At 24.4% G+C, this 17,276-nt stretch overlaps 1 protein-coding gene across 1 annotated transcript in view; it reads right to left on the reverse strand.

Moving 5' to 3' along the window:
* LOC136985354 (alpha-2C adrenergic receptor-like) overlaps nt 1–11,527 on the reverse strand; it is a 69,090-nt gene extending 57,563 nt beyond the window's left edge. Inside the window, exon 1 of the mRNA XM_067282623.1 lies at nt 11,397–11,527. The gene's annotated coding sequence lies outside the window, so the exon portion shown is untranslated. The remainder of the gene's footprint in view (nt 1–11,396) is intronic.
* Between the last annotated feature and the right edge of the window lie 5,749 nt (nt 11,528–17,276).

Genomic DNA, 17,276 nt, shown 5'->3' on the forward strand with positions numbered 1-17,276 from the left:
TTCCGTTTCAAACCGGAAATCTGTACATAGTTATTCGGGCTTCCAGCCCATAGTTGAGATAGATGAAAATCGAGACCAGATATGAAAAGGCTCTTCATGTCTGGTTTCGATTTTCATCTATTCAGCTTCGTTCTCCAGATTAACGAAAGACAGACAGACCGACGAACGTACGACAGTGAGAATATGTAGGTCTGCATTTTAAAAACTGCAGCCGAATTGTTAATTATTTTATTTCTCTTGTTTTCACACAATTAAATAATTAAAAAATAAAAAAATAATTTCCAATAATTACGGTCATCAAAAAATTAGTAAAATTGAATTAATTTTTGTTAAATTAAATTAATCTGTGGTATAAGTACTATATTGATAGGTATTTATTACAATAAAATATTCAAAACTGTAATATTGGTATAAAGATTACAATCTGTACTATCAAAATAAACTGATATATTCTACAGTTTCGAAAGTTCTATTGATAATAATAAAGTGTAGCTTATAATATATATACAGCTATGTTGGTCTATATATCAATAATATATATACTTGTATATAACGGGTATATAGCTTTATATATCATATATATATATATATATGATATACTTTGTAACACAATTTACATCAATATATATGACACATATAACTATAATATACTATAAATATAAGCTTTAAATCTTAAACGAGAACGTATAATTATAAATTAATTTCTCATTTTCTAATTATAATGATTAATAAATGAGATAATTAAAATAAAAAATAAAGAATAGAACAATAAATATAATTAAATTTCCTTAATCTTTAAGACTATAAAATTTTAACACACAATTAAAAGCTTCCTAAATCATTGAGTTATATAAAGATCATATAATAAATTTTTTATGTTAATATAAAATATGACATATTTAAATATCCATAACTTTATGAAATAAAATTTAATGTGAATATAAAATTTATTACTGACGAAAGGTTATATGATTATTTTTATCATTTGAGAGAATTAAGCAAATTACTTATAGAATTACATTCTAATTGCAAATACAGTAGAGCATCGATAAGTGGAATGGCCGGAAAGTGGAACGATTTTCAGTCGGACTGTGTCGTGCTAAATCGAATGTTTTTGATACTAAATTTACTTCTAAAGTATAATTTTCATGTTTTTTATATTCTTTAATATATTTATTTTGTTTGTACAAAATGCAGAAATAATTTTTAACGATACGATAGCCTCGATGATTATTATAAAAATTTTCGTTAGGCTTAAAATCGACGAAAATTCAACACGAAGCGACTTCAACGGAGAAAAATTCAACAGGAAGCGATACGCAACGGAGAAAAATTTGAACATCGGACAGGTTAATGTATTTTTTCGTACAAAGTCGGAAACTGGAACAAATCATTAACTGGAAGGACCCCAGTCCCCAATTGGTTCCACTTTTCGGCGCTGTACTGTACATGTATATATAAGTAAACCTGTCTAAAACGGAATCTGAATAAAACGATAAAAGTTCTTCAATACGGAGCGATTTCCGTGTTTAAAAAACCTGTTCAAAACGGAAACCTTCTAAACCGGACAAAAATATTCTCCCTCTTTGGCAGGTTCCCTTTTTGACAGGTTTTATTGTACAAAGATTTTTGAATATAAAAATAAAATAAAAATCTTTCAATATTCTGCTTTATTGCATTTATTAAATTATTTTAAAAGGAAGTTATACAAATTTAAATATAAAAAGTAAAAAAGGTATTTCGTTTACGAATTCATTTAATATACAATAGTAGACGGAGAGATAAATATAAATTTCATAGAACTTATTACACAGAATTAATACTTTCATAAATTTCCCCGCGACATATGTATAATATAAAGGAAATGCTGTTCTAATATGCATAATTCAGTGTATTAGCTGCAATAGCATAATGTATTTTTAATGTGGCAAGATAATAAGAAAGATAGATTAACAGTAACTTATATTGGCAGATATTCTGTAAAATTTTCTTACCTTAATTAAATCTTAAAAAAAACATTGATAAAAGAAATTAAATTATAACTTTCACACGCAGGAAATAAATATCTAGCCTATATTTATATTTATGTAGACAATTGAAATATCATAAATCTTAGATCAACGTGAAATACTTTGACACGTACGTATCACGATATAAAAAGAAAATTGGCTATTATTAAATCAATTTTTTGCAGTTTGTCAATCACGATAAGTAAATTTTCCAATAGAACTTATATTGACAAATATATTGGAAGTTTGAGAGACTTTTACCTAACCTCCAACTTCTCTGCTATGATAAATGTTTGCACAATGCGCAAACAAATTTCACGTCACACGCTGTAAATTGCATCTTCTCCATATATATTTTGACGCCCACGTTTCAAATAATGAATTTTAGATAAATCTGTTACAATATTTTATAATTTCTAATATCAAAAAATACTTTAACCAAATATTACATGATTTTCCTACCTCTTCCCACTTTATTATAATGTTTTAAAGATATATTTATAATTAATAATTTTAACATCCAGGGAGTGCCTTAATGAATTAATTCGTTCAATAAGAAAAGGGTAGTGGCAGGTGTTTTTTTGAAAAAAACTCATCACTAATTCATACATTTAACTAATCTGAAAGTTGATATAAACCGATAATTCTGCCTGCTTTAAAGTATGTTATTTTATATTGTGGATAAAAGTTAAAAAGTTTAATTAAAATTAATGATTGATGGATATTTTAACAGCAAATTTCTATTTTATTAAATTGTAAACATCATTTTTAACGGTTGCTAATCACAACGAAATTACAACTTTTATCTATTTTAAACAGGATTTTTGAAAAAAATAATTTAAGAATTTACTAAAATTAATTTCTAGTTTACTATTTACTCATATGGCAATTTAAACTATGAAAGAATGAATTATGATAAAAAATATTTCTTAAATTAGGGACTAATTATTGAAATTATTGTAAAAATGTAATTTTAGATATAAATTATACGAATTAATATATATATATGTATTTTATTTTTAGTTTGTTTTCAATCCTTTAACTCTTTCTCTCCACTAGATTAGCTTTTATTATTGATGAAACTTATCCTTTTCTGTAGGTAAATATTGATACGAAATTACTCACTCTTCTTGAATTATATATAATATGTTCATTTTTACTTATCTATAGGAACAAAACCAATTTTCTTCTTTTAACACAGAGATAAAATATTATTACATTATCTTTACATCGAATCAATTTTTGATCAGTTGGAAATTACAAAGAAATGTGCAATTATCTTTGATGGATCTTTCACAAATTATTTTATTCTTTAATTACAACAGATAATTTAAAAGTTTAGAATAAAGTATATATATATCCTACTTAATTTAAGCGCTTAAAATAAAAAATTTAAAAAATAATAAGTGATAATTATAAGATAATTTGTTCAAGATGTTTGTTAATTATATATCCAAATAGGCGTGTGTAATTTAAATCAATTTTATACAGTTTTAATGCCAAATCTAGTTCCCACAGCCCCTATATTTAAAAAAAATACCCTTATTGAATATGTGCCAAATGGATCCGGAGGTTAAATGCCTCTGATAACCTGAATATGAGCCAAGTACACGATGTTATATTCGAAAGATTCATTTAATACTATAGTAAAGAATAGAAATTTTAAAAATTGAACAACATTTAAAACTTTCTTAAATTGTCTTAAAAATGATATGTGAATTATTTATATTATTGGGTATGTTTTGGTGTGTTAAATTACCAAGTTGTGCTAGACCAGACCCTCGTAAATTTGGGAATTTAAGTAAAATTCGAGATGGGGTTGGATATTTAAGACTGTTTGAAGAAATAAGTTAGGATAAATAGAATGAATCGTCCTAAGGACAAACGTATATGATAGAAGAACATCTCATTCTTACTGCCAGACACGTCGTTAATAGGAGAAGAGAGCCAAGTACTTCATGTCCCTGAAGAGCACAAAAAGGAAGAAATCTGGGAGTATTGAAGGATATCTTGTATGCACAAGAGATTGTCAAGACTTAATGGCAGTTCTGATGATACTAAATTGTCATTAAGTTTCTTGATAAAGAAAAGAATTTTCATAATTGCATCAAGATATCAAAGATATTGCATTAACTTCAATTACTTCCTTCTTTCATATTTAAAAATTAAAAGGATTAAAGAATTTTCTTTTTTTTTCAAATCTGAAATATTTATTTAAGGATATTTCTTGTGTTGAATTTCATAGAAAAATAATAATTGCATTTTTCTATCATTTGTTTAAATTTTTTAAAAGTTATAATATTTAAACATAAATATATAAATAAAAGTATTAAATTAATAAATAAAATTAACTTTTTATTTTAAAAATATATACATAACATTGAATTAAAAAAAAAAGAAAAATATTCAGAAATAGAAATAAATTAAATTTTACTTAATTTTAAATAAATACTATATAACTATATGTTATAATCTATAAAGAAAACGTAATTTATTTTAATAGAGAATAAAATTAAGTTTTCTAAATTAAAATATATATTAACTCGTATTTTTATAAAGCATTTTTTATGCTTTATAATATATTCTGTGCATTTTTATAAATAAACAAACTAAATTATTATTCAAAAAAGAAATTGATATTTCAATTAAATATTTTTAGAAGATTTCTTTATCTAAACAAAGCAAGACACGTTTTAAACGAACCAACAATTAATTAATTACAATGAAATAAATGTTAGTGTAAGGGGTTTTAATGCAAGTTTACTTCATTCACATTTAATTATTTTTTATTTATATTTTCTAAATTTAATAATAGAAATATATAAGTTAGATCGATAGAGTTATCTTTAATATTTTTTAAAAATAAAATAAAGCAAGATCAGATAGATGAGAAATGAAAAATAAATTACAAATGGATTATAAATTATGTCATTTCACTCGACTAACAATGCTCGATTCTGTAGTATGCAGTTTGTATATTTTACAAAGTGATAAGTTATGATTCAAACATATATTTTCGGTTGTGGACATGAAGTTTTTTTTTCCCTATCATTTGACATGTAAAAGATAGGGAAAAAAATTAGACTTTGCTTCCAAACATTATCAGGAATTATTATGTGGAAGAAGAGAAAGAAGAAGTCGTTAACTTTCTAAATTTAACCAAAGAATAAATTACTTTTTTCGGGAGCATGAATTAAAATTTGAACCCAATTTAGTTTTTCTCATAATATTTACAGCCTATAAAAATATATCTCATTGATCACCATAGCTTTGGCAATGAGCCATATTCTGACTGAATTTTTTTTAAATTTTCGATTAGTCTATAAATAGAAATATTCAATATATATATATATATATATATATATTATATTTCCTTTTTTCTTTTGATAAATGCTGAATTGAATAAAGATATATTTTGGTTTTGATCACAGGAAATTTTTCTTCCTCCGAGATAAATAAATTTATATAATAAATAATCAATAATACTTTAATATATTGTTAGGTATATTAGGAAGGGATATTAAATCTTCCATTTGGAAGTCGTCACAATTAAAAGAGATTTGTAAAAGAAAAAAAATATATATATATAAGTTGAAAGAAAATAACTTCGATTGGAAAAGTTCGGGACATTACTTGTTATTTCAGCTTCAAAATTAGCTATTTAAAGTTTTTCAAATGTTCTATTAAAAGTAAGAAATTCGAGATTTCATCCGTCGTACTGAAATATCAAAGAATATTTTCTTTATTTTCACATTCAACGATAGTAAAATAGGTTAAAAAAAAAAAATTCCATATTAACTTTGAAAATTATAATAAAATTCGGCTCCTTTCATCATCACCAATTCAATTTATGATTAGATAAGCATGTATTTTGTTTGTTATAGTTAATACTTTCCATTATATAACTGGCAAAAAGCAAATTACACAAAGTTATAATTTATAATGTATTAATTCTATTCACTTTGTTTTATTTATTTATCACGATATTGACAGTAAGAAGTTAAAGATTTTTGGAACTATTCCACTTTATAAAATTGAATTTCAAAGAATTTTTTTATTATTATTTACTTTTTTATTTCGCTAATTTGATATTCAGTTTTTGCATTTCTATTTGGAAAACAATCTTTCATGAGGAATTATCCGTAAAATTTCAAACTTTCTTCCGGGAAATTTATAAATTCTTTTTTAAAAAGAATGAAAAAATATTTTAATATTAAGGTAATTTTTATTCGTGCCTAAGAAAATTATTTTATGATACATATTATATTGTATTATATAATAATATACTAAATATGTGCTCACTTAGTTACTTTACTCAGGACCTGTTTATAAGAATTTTCAATTGCTGGAGAAGGGTTCAGACCCGATATTCACCCAAAAAGGACAATTTAAAGTGATTAACTGTACTCCTCTAAAAACCTTTTTCTGTATGATAAGTCCAATATTTGTCAAGTCGACAACTGAATAAAAGGACAATCTTTGAACACACAATTTTATATTTTTGATCAACTTGAAAATTAAATTGATTGTAATTATTTTAAAATAATTTTCTTCTTTTCTTATATTAATTTTTTCGGTTATGTATAAGTAAATAGCCATTGTCAACGGAAAAACAAACAATAAAAACGAGACAATTATTAGGTAAGATTGGATGTTACTCTGATTGGTTTCCATGTCAATCCTTCTTAGGATAGAGGATCTCAAATGACATTTACCTGGCAATTATGAGAGTGAGTAAAGGTTCAAACGATACCAATTCTCATTGATGAATAGCCTGACTGTTTATTAAATTTTATAATCAATAAATGATTAATAATCTCAATGTTAATGAATTATTTTTCTTAATTATCTCTTTTTAATTATAATATTTGTGCAATAGTTCATTATATTAAAGTTTCTTCTTACAATATCTGCTTACTCAGAAAGCAAACATGAATTGTTTATTTTGCAAATGTTGTGAATGCTGCAGGCATTCTGACGACAGTAATGACATTGTACGGCATCCTTAACTCAACTCTAGAGACTGTAAATCTTACTTGCTTTACTGAAATTTAAAATGAAAAACATTTTTATGAGCTTCTTACGACAATACAAGAATTTGCACTGATATTAAAAAAAAATTGCATTAAGATAAAACCAAAGACAATTTTTACTCTTTATACCCTTTTATAAGAAGTAACTTAAATATATACATTCATATTTTGTTCCGTTTTCGATATAGTGTTGTTTATAGTAAATCATATATCTAACATGTAAGATAGTGTAATTCGGTAGAAGGATGTTATATAAAAATATATAGGCAAGAAGTCAATAATTTCGTGTTATATGTTGCTAGAAAGACATGATATTTACATTATTATTATGGGAATTTATGTTTAAAAGCGTGTATTACGAGGCCATTACTTATAAATAAAATAAAAATGATAGACTTGTGTAATAAAATGAAAGACAACAATTTATATAAATGGCAGAATTATTTTTATTTTATTTAAAACTTCAAATTATTCTTTATGTCTATCTCAATCTTATTTAAAACAAAATAATGTATTAATTACCAAAGTATTTTCTTTAATAAATAGTTTTAAAATGTAAAAAATAAAATAAAATAAAATAAAACTTTTATAATAATAATTAAGATTGTTCTATCTTATACTAAATCATTTAAATGACATTATATACAGTAAAACTTGTCTAAAACGGCACCTGCCTAACAAGGAAAAACTCTGTTTAAAAATATAAAACCTGTTGAAAACGGAAACTTGTAAAACTGGAAAACATTTGAAACAGTGCGATTTCGGTTTACACACGTTTTACTATATTTTAAATAAAATAATAATAATAATAATAATGAAATTTGTAATTAAAAGAATTATTTATTACATAATTTTATAGTAATGAAATTTTTTTATGGTAATTTACGATTTATTTCTCAAAATTAAAATTTTGTTTTCGTGAATTTTGTTTTTTAATGAGTTAAGAATTAATCCTTTCTCGTTATTAAAGTATAATTTGCATATTAGTATATTAACTTATTTATTTACATTTTTTATTATTGATTTTTCAGTATAATCCTTATATATAAACATCTATTCTGAAAGTAATTTAAATTTTATTTATTTAGGCCAATATATATCAGAACTGGAATGTAATTTATCTTTTAGATATTTTTCAAAATTCGTCAATAAACTAATAAATATAATATTACCTAAAATAATAAACAATCAATTATAAATAATTACTCATAAACAGGAAATTTGTATATAGTTAATCGAGCCCTCTAACTCCTAATTTGGTCTCGCTTTTCAATTATCTAATTGCATTCTCGAAATTAACAAAGGACAGACCGATGGACAGACTAAATTGGGAATGTATAGGCCTGAAATTTGAAAACTGCAGCCAAAATTATTTTAGAAACTTCTTTTTTTTAAACCAAAATGCAATTTTCATAGAATAATGTTCTGTATGTATACGGAGAGGGTTTTTACAGAGAAAACAATTTTAATTGTTAAGTTATAATATAATATTTAAATATTCCATATTTAATTTATTAAATTCTTGGAAATTTATTGCTATATTAAGATTTCTTAGAGATATTGACATGGCAAGAACATTACAAAATGCGAAATATGATCTACTGTACAGAAGCAATATAAAGAGAAAAATTTTTGAATTAAGAAAGATTAGTCTGTAATTTTATATGCTAATTATTATCGCCACAATTTAAATTTATTATAATATGAAATCAATATCCAACTTCCTGATATAATTATGCTAATAAATGTCAACTTATCAGAGTTAATTATTACTTGATCCACTACCTAAGATAAATTTCAATATAAAATATCTAATAGAATTTATTAAGTATATTTGCACTTTATAATATTAAATATAATCGTTAACATACACGATTTAAATTCAAAAGCCCGAAAAGAAAAGAAGAAAGGTGTAAAAATTATAATTAATAAAAATTAGACTTGTAAATTTTTTATTTTTTTAAAGATGTATTGTTAATATAAACAGTGGAAAGTTTGTTTAATATGGCAACTGTGTATTCATTTTAAGAAAGAATTCAAATAATGGCTGTAATCATAGACAATTTCAAGAATGTTTCTGTTTCAATAAACAAATCGTTAAATAAAACAACCTGTAACATCTCTTAGCAAAAATAAGATTTTGTTTTTTAACCTGAGGGCTTCAAATTCAATGAAGAAATCTCCCAGGCACGATATATCTCAAGCAAGAAAAGATGTATTTTTTTCTCTTTGTTTTTTTTTTACTTTTTAAATCTGTCATATAGAAGAACATATTCTTTGTTAATCTCGATATCTTTATTGTTTTCTTACTGTGGCTATAAGAAATGCTAATATTAAAATCAATGCAGTAAGGAGAAGCAGCCGGTTTAGATAGCAAAACAGAGCAATCAATACTACAATTGTTACAGAAAGATTGGATAGAAACACTGATTACTTTATTTTCAATAGTTTAAACAATTAACATGTAAACAATAAAATATTTATATCTATGCAAGAACATCTCTTTCACTAATTAAATGTTAAATTATAATTAATTTAATTTTCTATAATACGCAGGAAAGGCCATTATAATTCCTTTAGATTTTCAGTAAATTTAACAATTTTAATAATGTTAATAGCCAGGTTTCAGTAGTATTTTTAATAGTGTAGAATAATAATCTTCTAAATAGGAAGAAAAATGTAGCTAAGTGTGTATAAAATATCAAAAAGCACACGAATTATGCTTTTTTTTATATTTTTAAATATATTCTTTTTCAATTATATTATGCTGCATTTTTAATGGGATTAATATTAAATTTAATTTCCTAAACAATAGATAAACAAAGGGTATTATATTGATTTTTTAAAAAAATACTTTGTCATAGTAAATTTTAATTAGTAAAGATCTGAATATTTTACAAAAATAATTAAAATTTAATTATTTTGATGTTTTTATAACACTCCTAAACAAATTCTATTTCTTTAATAAAAAAATAAAATAAAAAAATATAGAATTTAAAAGTTTTACAAATTTAAAATTGAATTTTTTTTGTTGTAAACTAAACAAAATAAACATAAAAAATGTAATATTTTATTTATATAAATCCTTTATTATGAAATGAAATATTTCTTTCTTATATAAAAACGACTGTATGATTTCTAAACATTCAAAAACCATCCAGCATCTAGACTAAAAGGTTATCTAAAATCCTTATTACGACTTAGTAAAAGTTATCTATGACTAAAAGTTATATGGAATATAATATAATAACAAATTTAACATTTTTCTTGTCATATTTTTTTGAGGAACAACTTTTTTTTTGTCATTGATTTTCCACTAAATCCAACTGAAGATATGGTACAGTATATATTGCTTGCTACATCATTGAATACGAGTCGTTGAAAGAAGTTTCTTATTATTGATCCTATTGAAGACGTTAAAGTGTTTGTGCTCTTCTGGAATTGCGATTTACGGAAAATACATTGGTTTCCCATCAAGCTGGACAGTTACAAAACGGTATGAAATTTTCAATATCTATTTTTTATTTCGTTTTTTTCCTCCTCTTCTTTCTTTTACCGCAATCACAAATAATGAAATTCCATAAATTCAATTAATATGTGCCTGATTCAATTAAAATTTCAAAATCAAATAGTATAATTCAATTAAAGGACTTTTTTTTAATTGATTAAATAAGTAGGACAGAGTTACTAAAAAATATTTTATTGAGGAAATTTCATTGATATTATTGATCATCTATTATTGATGCCTGATTTAGAAGTCAATAGAGGAAAAATACGCATGTCGAGTGACATTATTTATTTTAAGGTTATAAAATTATTTTTTTTTTTGTATAAATTAACTTAAGAAAGTTAATTGACAATGGAAGATATTCTCGTAATAATAGGTTTATATTTTCAAATTTTTACGTATTAAACGTGGTTAATATGAAGTAGATTTCATGACTGTTTGATTGATTTAATTTCATTTCGATGGATTTCTCGTCAAAGCAGTTCGGAATAATAATTAGTTTACTGAGTGAATTAGTTTAATTTACAATTAACAAACAATATTAACATGCTAAATAATATTATGCAAGTGTTTTGATAAGCGAGAGATCAATGTTAATTTATTCATCCCTTTACAATAATTCTATTTAATGTGATAAGAAAGCAATAATCTTCATTCTATTTAATATGAATATTTAAAATATAATCTATTCCAAATTTTGCAGTGTGTTTACAAAACTCTAAAATATGTAGTGTTATTGACGTGGATACGAAAGGTAAATATGTCGAAGGTTTGAATTGGCGAACTCGAATTATGTGTATTATTTAAAAATAAATATTTGAATAGAAAAAAAACTGTGAAACTTACCAGTATAATAGTGAAAAAGAAGCTCTTTACGCCAATCGAGACACACACAAGACACTATGTATGTTCGCAGCAGGTGGCAATGAGCAATCGATCGCTGTGATGTGCAATGTTGAGACTCAACTGACACGCTGGCGCCATCACTTTACCAACTGTTTCTCTTTGCTGCCCCCATGACTAGGTGTCGCCTTTTTCAACTTTGCTTTCACGTGATGCTATCAAAATGTATCATTGGCAGATACTCTAATGACGTCACGGATGCTATCTTTATGACGATGTGGGCGAAAATACTACTTCGAATTGTTGCACTGTTGTCGAAAATATGTACGCTTTATATTCAGAATTTCCGTATTGGTTATATTTATTTATCTCTGTATAAAATGAGTATGTTATTATTATTATTATTATTATTATTATTATCGCTATTTTTTATTAACATAATATAGTGTTTTTTTTCTATTCTATTATTATTCATAAGTATGGAGTGTTAAATATTTACCCGATAATCTGTGTAGATTAATTATTTGAAAAGAGGAGAAAAGTGCGTGATGTATACACTTGAAAATAAACGTAAAAGACAAGTCATTTTGAGCTACAGGTCGTATTAGTTTCTTCAATCCACTATTGGTTAATGATAGTTATTTCTACACCAGTGAACTCGATATGTCTTGGCTTCTTGCCACAACACTATCGCCATGTTAACATATATGATATAGACAGAAGAAAATGAGGAACAAGTTAAGATTGCAAATAGGCGAATATAAAACAGAAAATAAGAAAGTTATATTTTCAAAATAAACTGGTAAATATATACTCTTTTCGTATTTGCAACTTATTTTATTATTGAAAAAACTATTAGAGACATTATTTAAAATAATTATTAAATTGTTATGTTAAAGTAAATCTGATTCAGAACCGAAGATAAATAATCTTTCATCACAAAATAAACCTCAACACTCTTTCAACACTACAATTAAGAGCACAGTAATGCTGCAACCTATCATCAAAGTTGCTTAAAAACAAACAAACGCCACCTGGTCCTGAAATATGTGAAGAATGACTGGTATTTTTGAACATGCGCAGATTTACAGGATATTTTCTGGTTTATCAAGAAAACATTATTATTATTATTATTATTTTTGTATTGTAAGAATAATTTTATCGATATTTTTCTGCTAGTATGAAAGAACAAGAGTTCTAATTAAAACAGGTAAATTAGAAGGAAGAACGTTAGTTGGATATCTGTATCTGTACGTTAAAATACGTTCTCTAATCCACTGATAACGACTTTATCTGTTGTAATCTTCTTAATCCAGAAGGTTTTTTTTCATCAAAAGGAAGAATACGATTCACTTACACAAGTATATCTTTGTTGTCATTAGTTATTTTGCTCTATAATTGGATTTTTTAACAGGATTTCCAGAAACTGGATTTCGTTTTTCTTTTTATTGTTTCAAATATTCCATGGTGAAGTATAATATTTACGCTTTTACATTAATTATATAACAGTTTAAAAGGAACCTTTAATTACCTTTAATTACCTTTAAATTTAAATTAACTGAATTTAAATAATTTAGAATAAATCAAAAATTTAAGTAATTTTTGTGCTGTTTCGTACTGCTATAAAAATGAAATTTATTCGAATTTTGCCATAGTAATTAATTTATTTTAAGAAATTATCATTTCGAACATAAAAAAGTTTCCCTCTTCTTACGTTACAAATAATTGTTCAGATAAACTGCATGTATATTGATTCTAAATGTGTAATAAATAAAAATGCAGCAGAGCTAACAGAAGTGCTGCAACTTACCTCTAAAGTAAAATACAGCTGCTATAACACCTGTCAGCTGTTAGCGACCGTAAAAAAGGCTAATTGACCTATACATTGCGATAATTACTGTTAAGGAGCGGAGAAAATAACAGTGCATTTTCAGCAGCTGAATAAAATTTTCCAGTTTAGAATTAACGTGTTCGGCATTTTTAAATACATATTAATTAGCAGAATTTAATTTTAAGCATAATTGTCTTTATGGGATAGGCTCGTGTTTTAATTATACACTAATTTTTTTAAATAAATACTTATATAATATACGACGTGAACGGCAATTTATCGAGTTCAAATTATCGTAAAAAAACAAACATTTCGAGTTTACAAAACAAATAAAAAAATACCTCTTAAATAAATATTTAAGCTTTTAGAATTTAAAAAATACGTTAATCAATTACAAATATTTTATAGTTATTTTCTGTAGTCGTTTCCTCGAAGATAAAATGTAAATATATTTTTATCTTCGGGGGAAAGTTAAATTTATATAGAATTAATACAATTTCTGTGAAAAATATTATTAAAAAACGAAATTTAAATTAAACAGTAATGTACAAAATTTTGTACACAACTTTTTAATTTAACAAGAGTTTAGAGCCAATAGAACCCATAAAGTTTAGAGTCCATTTCAGAAGAGTTTAGAGCCCATATAGGGCTCTAAACTCTTCTTAAATGAACTCTAAATTTTATGGGTTCTAAACTTTTTTCTTTTAATTTAAGAAGAGTTTAGAGCCCATATAGGGCTCTAAACTCTTCTTAAATTAAAAGAAAAAAAATCTTTAAAGCATGAAATTACTAGAACAATGTAAAGTTTTACAACGTTTTTCATAATTATCTAAATTCATTACCTGGACTATTTATCAAGTCATTGTCCTGGCTAATTTAAAATATTTCCCGTCTAAAACCTTTTTATGGCAGTGATATCAGTATTATGCTGATCACTTCTATTCTTATATCGCATAATAATCTTCAATGCATTATCCAGTTTGTAAGTGTATAGTTAAAGAGATTATAGAAGAATTTATCTAAAATTGATAAGATTGAAATTTTTCAAAATTTTATCTTTCCTGAGATTATTTGGAAGTTAGAACATAATCAATAATATTCTTATTAGTGTAAAGTATCGGTAAGTGAGATATTTTAAACAATTACCAACCTAAAAGAGTTAAAGATATCTTTACTAGAAATGCATTTAGAAGTATGTATAACCTTCGATTTTTCCTCCTTTCTTCTTTTACCGTTAGAATTCTAAATTATCAAATGATATAAAGACTCTTTCTGGTAAAAATGCTTGTAATCTAAGATCATGAATGCGAATTAAGTGTTTGATATCATTTAATGTAAGAAGCCTTTGTAGCATTTTAATGGTTTTCTAATGTCTTTTCGATGGTGCGTTACAGATGTCACCTGGACTGCATGTCAGCTGTGCTCACTTGTCCAACTGATTCATAAATGGCAAGACTTTCGTGCCTTACCCTTCCTTGCCCTCTTTTCTATTGCTATAGATCTCTATAAAATAGTTTTACGGTGATTTCAAATTGGAACCTGATAAAACAATTTTTGAAATCTTCGAGAGCTTCATTTCCTTGTCAAGTGATTTCTACACAAATCAAAAGGAAATTTTGTGAAGAAAGTAGACAAGAATATCGTGTTTTGAAAAGAAATATATCATTTCTCATTTATTGAAAGAATTTATTCACATTTTATTTTAGAATTGTTTGATTTTTTTTGAGTGAGAAAGGGTAGTCCAACATGAATTGCCTTAGAAACTATATTAAGATTTCTTTCTAAGAAGTAATCTAATAAAAAGTTACACCGTTGTTTGAGTTGTATAAATTTTTGATTTCGTTTTTATTTTCAAATATTTATAAGATGACTTCATAAGTAAACAATTGACCAAATATTTCGAACACATTTTAGTTTATAAACCTCAAAAATAAGCTATACTAATTTTTAAAAATTAAAAATTATTATTATAAATGACGTAATTTGGGTGAAGATAGAACTATTAATATATATATTATTTTAAAATAATAAATTATTGCATTATACGTATTGTAAATATAACATTCATGCAATGTTAAACTTTGACTGAATTTTTAAATCAATAAGTAATTCTCTAACTTTATTAGTGTTACTACATTATATAATTTAAAATTTATCACTTTAAATAAAACCTCATGTTGTATTTTTTCAAGAAAATAAATACTTTTTTATGTACACTTTAATTGCTAATTAAAAACGTGTTACATAATGAAAGTACATAATAAATATATATAATAATCTATCCTTTAAATATAAACTAATAAAAATAAGAATAAGTATTTAGTTTTCTTTTTTCTAAGTAAGTTATATAATTAAAGATTAATTCCATTTACTAAAGATAAATATTTTAAATGATAAACTTCTTATAAAACAAAATAATCTTTATTTTAAATGAATAAATGAAATATTTTTAAAGTAATAATATTATACAATATTCTAAATTTTCAATTGGAAAGTTCAATAGAAATTTAAACCCCTCTTATATGAATTCTGATGTATCAGATTGTGGTAATTGGTAAGAAATTTAGTTTTGTTGTACCGGATGCAAAATTTCGTGAATCGAGTCAAGTAATTCTTTACACTTTTAATTAGAATTTCATCAAGTTTTATTCACTTTTAATTTTTTAATTACCAAATTTTATTACTTAAAATCAATTAATCATATTAATTACTTTCCAAGATTGCATAGTTTTTGCATGTCACAAGAACTAAGTTTGCATAAACTTTTACTCTCCAGAATTATAGCAATTTAAAACTAAAAAGGAATTTATTTACTTAATTCATTTAGATACTGTTTGATTCATTAATATAATTATTTTGTTTCTCTTAAATTTCATTTCATTATTCATTTAAGTTGTTTATTATGACCTGATTAATTTGATCACATTAATATATTTAGAATATCATATTAAATATTGTTATTTTGATCGAATTGTGAAGAAATAAATAAAATTTCTTATTCATAAGTACTAACAACCTTCGATTGTGTATTACTATCTTTAACTATTTTCAGTGACTTCAAAAGGGGTTTTTAATAATGAACCTGTTGTTTAAGTACAGAATTAAATAGAAAAGTCAAGAAAAATTGTAAATATAAATCGGAAATACTTTTGATTTTAATATTATTCCTGCACTTCATGCTTCTTTATGATAATTCAAATAGAGTTAGCAAAGGTATCACATATATACATTTTACTCTGTATACTATACAAGGGGATGCAACATTTGTGAATCTGGAAATACAGATGTTTAGTGTTTGTTATTGTTATAGTGTATTACTTATTTGTGATTAATTTATGCATAAAATATTTTTTGTTTTTTTCCGTAGTAACAACTGCATACATACTTCTGCACATGTATGTACATGCACATAAATGCAATACATGTAGAATTTTATACGACGTCATTCTAACATAATATTGTTTTTGAAATGAATAATTGAAGAAATATGAGCGTAAAATAAGTAAAAATTAAATTATAAAATAAACTGGACGACGAGTTTAATTCATTAAATGATGTGTTCCTATTAAAAATATATATATATAACAGATCTTATACATTTTAATTATATGATTTATCGTTTATATTTGACAGTTAATAATTAATTTTTAAATTATTTGCCAAATTGCGTATTGTTTACATTCGGTATTTAATTACTAAATTATTAAATGTAAAATATAAAAGATGTATCTGAAAAATACATTTGTTAAATTATTTAACAGAAATTTTAAAGTTCCATTTTTAACATGTAATAGTTAGGTTATAATATATAACATAATAATTTCTATGTATATAAATATAAATGAATATACATGTTTAAATCTATAGAGTAGTATAGAAAATACGAACAGCTCTCTCTCTCTCTCTCTCTCTGTGTGTGTGTGTATATATATATATATATTCAGAACAGTTCTCTCGAGGCAAGCTTTAAAAATTCTGGTTTTCAATAAAGATAGGAATAAACTTTATTTTTATTTTTAAATTTTTCGCATTTCTTTATTCGAGATACTTTT

Source organism: Centruroides vittatus, unplaced genomic scaffold, assembly GCF_030686945.1.
Source record: "Centruroides vittatus isolate TY-2023 unplaced genomic scaffold, ASM3068694v2 contig_962, whole genome shotgun sequence".
Lineage (NCBI taxonomy): Eukaryota > Metazoa > Arthropoda > Arachnida > Scorpiones > Buthidae > Centruroides > Centruroides vittatus.